The sequence below is a fragment of the Sinohyriopsis cumingii genome, chromosome 4 (assembly GCF_028554795.1).
Source record: "Sinohyriopsis cumingii isolate HCF-2022 chromosome 4, ASM2855479v2, whole genome shotgun sequence".
Taxonomy (NCBI): Eukaryota; Metazoa; Mollusca; class Bivalvia; order Unionida; family Unionidae; genus Sinohyriopsis; species Sinohyriopsis cumingii.
The window spans coordinates 60,446,035-60,453,914 of record NC_142964.1 but is presented as its reverse complement, the minus strand read 5'-3'; the positions used below and the strand labels follow the sequence as shown (position 1 = coordinate 60,453,914).

Below are 7,880 nucleotides of genomic sequence, written 5' to 3'. Positions count from 1 at the left end.
TAGCACCCAGCTGGAAGTTAGTCCCTACATTTTTCTAACGCGCATTTGTTTCCAGCTAGAAGTTTGTTACCTAAAGGTCACCTCCAAAGCTTTCGAAATTGATATCATAGCTAGCAGCCTCGAATCGCTAAAGAAAATGGTAGATGACACAGACCACGCCATAGAAGAGGAAGTAGTCCCATCCCGAAGCAACAGTGAGAAGTTATAAAAATCAAAAATGAATGGAATAATTTTGCGGCGGTCCATCAGTGGATGAGCCACGCACAAGGAGAAATCCTGATGTGATAGATTTCTGCTTCTTTAGTTTGACTTCTGAAAACGTTTTCGTTAAATAAGTTTGTGAAACGCGCACGTAGATTGTTCTCGTAATCGTTGCCATACGTATCGCAGACGTAAATTTTGAGTTTGGGTTTTGGCATAACGATACAAATGTTGAATACCTGCGCAGCCAGTGCCATGTGCTGTATTGTAATAAATGCCGACCAAAAGTGGTGTTGTTGTTACTGCTCAATAAATCACCAACTGTTCGATATTCCTCTTGGGAACGTGTAATATTGTGTATTGTCATGCTTGACTCGTCTGCCGAGCAATAGGAATAGAAGTAGTAGTCCGTTCTTATCACTCTTTTCTTGATTCCTTTAACTCTTCTGTCTTTCATTGGTTCTTTCTCGTTGTGCTGAGGGAGGGTCTTGAAAACATGTGTTTGACCCAGGCAGAGTAGGAAAGGTTTCAGGAAGGTTGTCGTCTAGAAGCAAAAAGAGCAGTTGGTGTTTAAATACTTCTCTTGTTTCTTTCTCTTCTGCCATGCCTGTGGATGTTTCTGTCATTGCCTTTGCAGTTTGCTGGTTTTCTCAACTTTTTGTGATATAAATTTAGATTTAGCAATAGCGTCTCCCAGTTTTCTGATACATCATATCGAAGAAAGTCAAACATTAATTTACAGGAGACAGGTCGTGAGTGAGTCAAGTTTAGAGGGAATACTTCTTTTACAAAACATTCGTTTTTCATGACCTATAATTCTTCAACGTTTTCCTGGATCTCCTCCCGTAGGATACTTTTTGTGGGACGCCAATGTTGTAGATGGAACTCGTTGTATGAGATGTCTTCGAAATGTCGATGGATAATCAATGTCTGACAATTTGAACACTTTAAAAGTAGTATGGTTTCTCAGGGTATTCATATACAAATGGTGAAATTGTTCACTGAGTTCACTTGAATGTTTACAAAGTCTTTGTAGATTCGTTTTAGCAGGTCAGGATGTAGACTACAAATACTTCGTCTAACATATCCACCACGATCATAGTCTTGACCGACCAAATAAAAGAAAAGACGGCATGGACACCATCTTGAAAGCTCAGAATAAAGCTATATCTTTATACTCCGATTCATGAAGTTCCACACAGCAGTTAAATAATTGTACTTGGTCGCCACGACGGAAGTAAAAACCTCTGCTCAATCTAAAGTTTTGATTATGTCCTTCCAGATATTTAGGCCATTAACTTTGGAATATTTGAAATATACTTTCAAATTTACAATAGCCAGATAAAAGCGAACGAAAGGTGTAATCTTCTTTTATTTGTGTTTGTCGATGAACTTGTGATATTGAGAGTGGTTTGTGAGTGCCTGGATAGATGAAGTCCATAGATGGGTATACGAACATCAACACTTTTGATAGTAGAGCCGCAAGACCGTGCTTCAACTCTAATGTCGTAAGGTACAGCATCAACATGGGCACATACCACAGCATTGTACCCGACCTCACTGAACTAACGAAATACCGGACGTTGAGCAAGTTTTCGCCCGATACAATTCAGATTGACTTTGACAAACAATCAAAGTCTCTTCGTTTTGATCAACATTATTCCCAGGTGATTCCTTCTATGGATTGGTCCAGGTCTTTGAATTTAAGTTTGATTTGTGGGGTGTGATACGAGGAAGGATAGCAACAATCTTTGTGCTTTAATTTTAGAAACTTGCAGACACAACCTCAAACAAATTCCAAAACTCGAGCCAATATTCGCACACTTTAACAATGAATGAGAGCATGAAACGATTCGACAAATTCAGACAAATTCTTATCGATATGCATTAATGGTTCTGTGGCATCATTGTTGGTCTTAGTTATGTTTTGCCTCCCTTACCACAAAAAGAAATCATTCGTTTTCCGACATAACATAACGATGAGGTAAGACTGGATAGTACAGTCTCGTCAGTAGAAGAACTTATATTGTGAGTCTTGAAAGTATTATGGTATCTGTCCATTATATTGTGAGTCTGGAAAGTATTATGGTAGATGTCCATTATATTTTGAGTCTTGAAAGTATTATGTATCTGTCCATTATATTTTGAGTCTTGGAAGTATTATGGTATTTAAAATATAATGTATGAACACGATAAGTGACTCATAACTAAGATCAGATCAATTGTATATCAATGTTTGTATTTGGGCTCTTCCCTTTTCAATCAAAACGTATTTTAGTAACTAAATGTATTAAGAGAGGTAATAAGACTAAATGTTACCATGGCAATAACGCAATAGCACTGCAATTAAGTACCTGTGTTTAAGTTCTTGATGAAGCAGTTTATAATCCGACATCTGGATGTGTGCGTTTGTGTGTGAATGGAAGGGTGCGTCAATGGGGCAGGGTTGTTTATGCTTATTGGTGAGTGCGAGCCAAGCAAATTGTTCAAGTTTGGTTTACCGCTATATAATGAAAATCGTGTACAGAAAATCCTAGTACTTTTTCAAAGTATTTCCAATGCGTTCCGCAACACAGGTATTAGACGTTTAATAATTACACCAGGATGTGGGTTTGGTTGTCAACAGTTATGCTTAACATACCAATCGGGCTTAATCCGGTTCAAGAACATGTGACAATATCCTGGAGACATATAAATTGACATCTAGTTAATACTTAAATATTAAGGAACAAGCAGAACAGCTTACAGACCTGTCATTCCGAGTAAAAATGTTAAATATACAAATTGCTTGCTTCATGCTGGTGGCGACAGCGTTGGGTATGTATTAAATATTTGTGTAATTTGTGTTAGCTATATTTGTCTGTCTGTCTCTATATATGCTTTTTTAAATTAGTCATTTTTTATACATTGTGTCTTTCCAGTACATTTTATTACCATTTATTCTTAATTGATAATGTACTTGCTACGGGTTTTAAATTATACCACCTTTTCACGCAAACACCACACATTAGTGCAAAAGCATAACAATAAAGCAAATTTTGATCATGGTTATCAAGAAAAAATAAACGTATACATATTGAAAGTATCAACACAAATTCATCCTGCCCTAACATGATGATGGTATACTTTTTTCTTCCGTCCTTTCATTTCTTTATTTACTTTGCTTTCTTTTCCATTTTCTTTATTTCATATTTATTTATTTATCCTGAAAATGAAACACATAGGAAGAATCTAACTGAAATTGTATTAAAAAATACCCAATATAGTAGATGTCATTCAAAAATCATAGTAAACGTTTTATGAAATTGTTTTTCGTATATTTTAAGTTACAACTTTGAAAATTAAATTAGAACCTTACATTTCCTGGTAATTAATGTGATCTATATTCTGTAAAATATATTTGCCCTTATAACAAAAATTACCAGTTGATTAGTGTACCGATATTGTTTATGTTCTTGCTTGTGAGACAATGTTCTATCTTTTTCAGTTTTTCATCAAGCTGAAGCTGCCCCAGGTCTCTCTCTGTCTGTCTGTATGTCCGTCTCTCTCTCTCTCTCTCTCTCTCTCTCTCTCTCTCTGAAATATGTCACTAACTGTCCTCGACATCTTATACATGTAATCTATAGTACCAATGTACCAATCGTATGTAAAGTACAATTCCCAGCAACTGTCATTTTCGGTCAAAATCGACCTTATCGAGTTCAGAATTAAATGATTATGTATTTATATTATGTATACATCGTCTTGGGTATTGTTGGCTATCGGTGTCCTTAATGATGTCGATTACATTTTTTCCTATCAGGTTAGAATTGGTTTGAGACAAAAAGTGATCCCAGAAAAGCAAGAACGTAATACTTAATTTTGGAGGAGTAAACACTTGCCTCTGGATGTATAACTTCCACTTAACCACTGCAGCCAGATGAAATAACACAGCAAATGCTCCATATTACATGTGTATGATCCGTAAATCACAGACAAGGTATACGAACAGTAAACACTTTGCAACTATCGTCTCATCCACGAGCAAGGATGAAGGTATTTACATTTAGACTTTCTGGCAAATGAATGATGCACCATTATAAACGTGTACAAAATGCATATTTGATATCAGCAAACAGGTCACAAAAAAGAATTATATTAGCTATCAGTAATGACTTTTATAACAGAGAGGCATTCTGTTTTGGTGATGTTTTGTCCGAAGAAAACACTAATACCCTTACATAAATAAAGGAGAGATAGAAACTGAGCTGATGAATAAAATAGCAAAACTACTCAAATCTAAAATGAAATTATGTGCAACTACTAATCTTTTTTCCAAAACCTGGTTACTCAATATTCACTTTACGAAAATCTGTGCAAGAAAGTTACTGACAGATGGCAGCAATAAAAAATCATCTAAAGAGTACGATACTTCGGAGGCTGTACCAAACTTTACCCAATAACATCATATATTCTAGCTTCTCACTGGAGAACGCCATTTCAAGTGCGGTATTTCCAGTTGAAAGCCGTAATTAGTCACTCGCCGCCTTTCCAAGTTTTCTAATAGTTGTTGCTGGTTGTCTTGGGTTTAGCGCCATTTTTTCAGCACAAGATAGGCTACACTTAGCGGCCGGTATATTTGTTGGAGGAACAAAGAGGAAAAACCACGGTAAGAACAGTCGACCCACGGGAATGTAATGGTAAGCTTTCTTACATATCTGAAGTGTCCGAGACCGAGACTCGAACCAACGTGGACAGAGGTGAGATGACCGTGATCCCTAAAGGCGCACTTTAGACCACTCGAGCATCCGGGGTCCCGTTTCTGATGGCAAATGTCTCTTTCACTTCGTTCAGTATAAAACGGGCATACAAAGATAAAGGTCCGCACACATAAATGAATATAAAAAAGACGGAAAGCAAAACACAGAATCTACAAACATTTTGGAACGTATCTCATTGTTAGATACGAGAATCCTGTCAGATTACAACATGCACACAATATGTATCACACACTTTAACGTTTGAGTAGAGTCTATATTTAGATCTATTCTGGCAAGTTATGAAAAAATCGTTTCCAACCTGAGAAGTCATTGCGTTATCCCTAGCATACGTTTTTTAAATCAAGTTACAACTGCAAGACCATTTCAGGAGACCGCTTCGGTGGCCTAATGGTTAGAGGGTCCGCCTCGGAAGCGGGAGGTCGTGGGTTCGAACCCTGGCTGAGGCATACCAAAGACCTACAAAAATGGTACTAACAGCTGCCTCGCTATGCGCTCAGCATTAAGAGGTTATGACCCAGTGCTAGACATCACTATAAACTGCCTAACTGCAGACATCGTAGCGAAATGACTGCAAAATTGGTAAAGCTACGTTAAAAATCCTAATCACACACACACGCACACACACACACACACACAGACACACCATTTCAGAAAGACTCAACCACCAAATAGATTGAGGGAGAAACTTGCAAATGTTCTATTCAGACTCGATGCGATTGTCAAGAAAATTTAAGTTTTGTTTAGGGTCTTCCGGTTTCGATAAAAAGATATATTACAAAATTATGGACCCGATCTACATAGATCTACTGAGAAAGGTGTGTAGAATTGCCAAATTACACACAGCCTATGCAGGATACAGTGGGTCTACTAGACCTAATTCGCCTAGTTTATTTCGCCCAAAAAAATAGGAGCAAACACATTGCGGAAAAACATCGATCAAAGTAAAGTCGTATGAACGGCAGAAAAGGTAAGACGCTTTATAATATTTAATGACAATATACGTTGTGCAGAAATATGAAGCATCTGCGCAATATTGATGAAATGTCTGTGCAAGGACGCATATCTGCAAGCAGTGAAGGAATGAAAGTAGTTGTCCATCTGGCGTAAATGACGGAGATAGAGGGGACTGCTCAAATGATGATAGAAATAGTGGATATGATTATGGAAACGGTAGACATAACTGGAACGTGTACTGCGGCAATTGAGATGACAAAATATCAAGAACACCATTCACATGTATGATGATGTTACATTCTTGTTACATTCGCTGCTCAACACGTTACATTGAATGTAAGAGGTTGCACTTTTTTGTGTGGCTTATTTGTTTCTAAAAGTGTGTCGAAAAAAAACTAAAAACTAAGGCATTTACTGCTGCTGCTGCTACTACTACTTATTATTATTATTACTTTGTTAACGTAGGATGTGTGCCGGTGTTTTGTGTAGCCAATCCCTGTATGTTAGTGGACTGTCCTGCAGGAACCACATGCAGGTATCAGTGCACCTTTCTCTCTCTCTCTCTCTCTCTCACACACACACACACACACACACACACACACAACATTCAGTGACACTCAAAATCAAATCATGTACCTACAGTGTCGTAAATATTTAGGTACGTATTACTTCACAGAGTCGAATGTGTCAATCTTTCATGAGAGTGACGCGATATTTCCACATCGCACTTTATCACTGTTTGTCATCGTTAACATTGCTTTATCTCACCCACTATGACTGTTGAAAAGGGATAATATACGGCGCACATAGGAATCATATGACCTCCAAATCGGTTTGAGTGGAATTATCCATGATTGTTACCTTAAATGGTACAATTTCGAGATTGAAAATAACAGGTCTGGTCAAAATAAATTCTTATTGTTATTAAATGATGAAATTATCAATAAAATAGGAAGAAAATAGGAAGTCAGGGAGACAAAGAAAGAACAACTACAACAACAGCAGCATGAAAGAGATGACAAGGGGGATATAGATGATGATGACACTGATGGTGATATTGACAAGGGGATTAGTAGTAGTTTTTGTTATTATTACAACTACCACCAATAATACAATTACTAAAACAACAAATACCTATGACTAATACTAATACAACTACTACTATTACAGGGCAAACTACTGTGGTGGATGCAATGCTGAGTGTATACCATCATATGGTTGAACTGACCACATGCATCCAACACTTACTGAATAGATCTTTACAAAGCGCCGCGACGTTTCGTGATGTTCATGTAATTTATACTACGAATAAACAAGCATTTGCTACATTAAATATTTCATTTAGTCTTCAGGCTTTATTAGGTGATATACAACGATCAGGCTGTGCAATAAATGTTGAATTGGTGAACGGTGTCCTGTCATTTCTATTTTACATACATTTAGGAGAATACACAATCAAAATAAGACATTTAATATTTCAATCTCACTCGTCACGATTTTTTATATTCTTTTATTTTTTTTCTAAATATGGACGAAGATTAGTAGAGGATACTAATCTTCGTCCATATTTAGATAAGCATGCAATGACTGTGGATCAAAGCAAGTAAAGGGAAATAATTCAAACAAACTTCTATATAGCTGTTGTCAAGCAATTATGTTTCACATTAAACAGGGTAAGATTATTCTAGACTGATTTGTTCAGATTGGGGATGGTCCAAATTGCATTGAGAGATGGGGATGTACGTGTACATATTGAATAGGCTCTAACAAGCATCCTGTTTTATCGAGGGCAGGGACTGTCCACATTGAAAAGAACCATACGAAACATGCCTACCTTCTATATAGTAGGGCAAGCCATGTGTGATTCAACTAGGGTGAGATTGTCCACATTTGAATAGGGTAGAGCAATGCATGGCTAATTTATGGTGTATTGGAATGGAACATTTTGAAGTCAGTAGATCAATG

The 7,880-nt window shown here is 37.0% G+C and overlaps 1 long non-coding RNA gene across 1 annotated transcript; it reads left to right on the top strand.

Annotated features, from left to right (window-relative positions):
* The first annotated feature begins 2,808 nt into the window (after positions 1-2,808).
* Positions 2,809-7,255, top strand: LOC149801259 (uncharacterized). Its single transcript, XR_016420611.1, has 4 exons — positions 2,809-3,018; positions 3,689-3,715; positions 6,381-6,450; positions 7,086-7,255. It is a non-coding gene; the product is annotated as an uncharacterized LOC149801259 (long non-coding RNA).
* Positions 7,256-7,880: the final 625 nt, after the last annotated feature.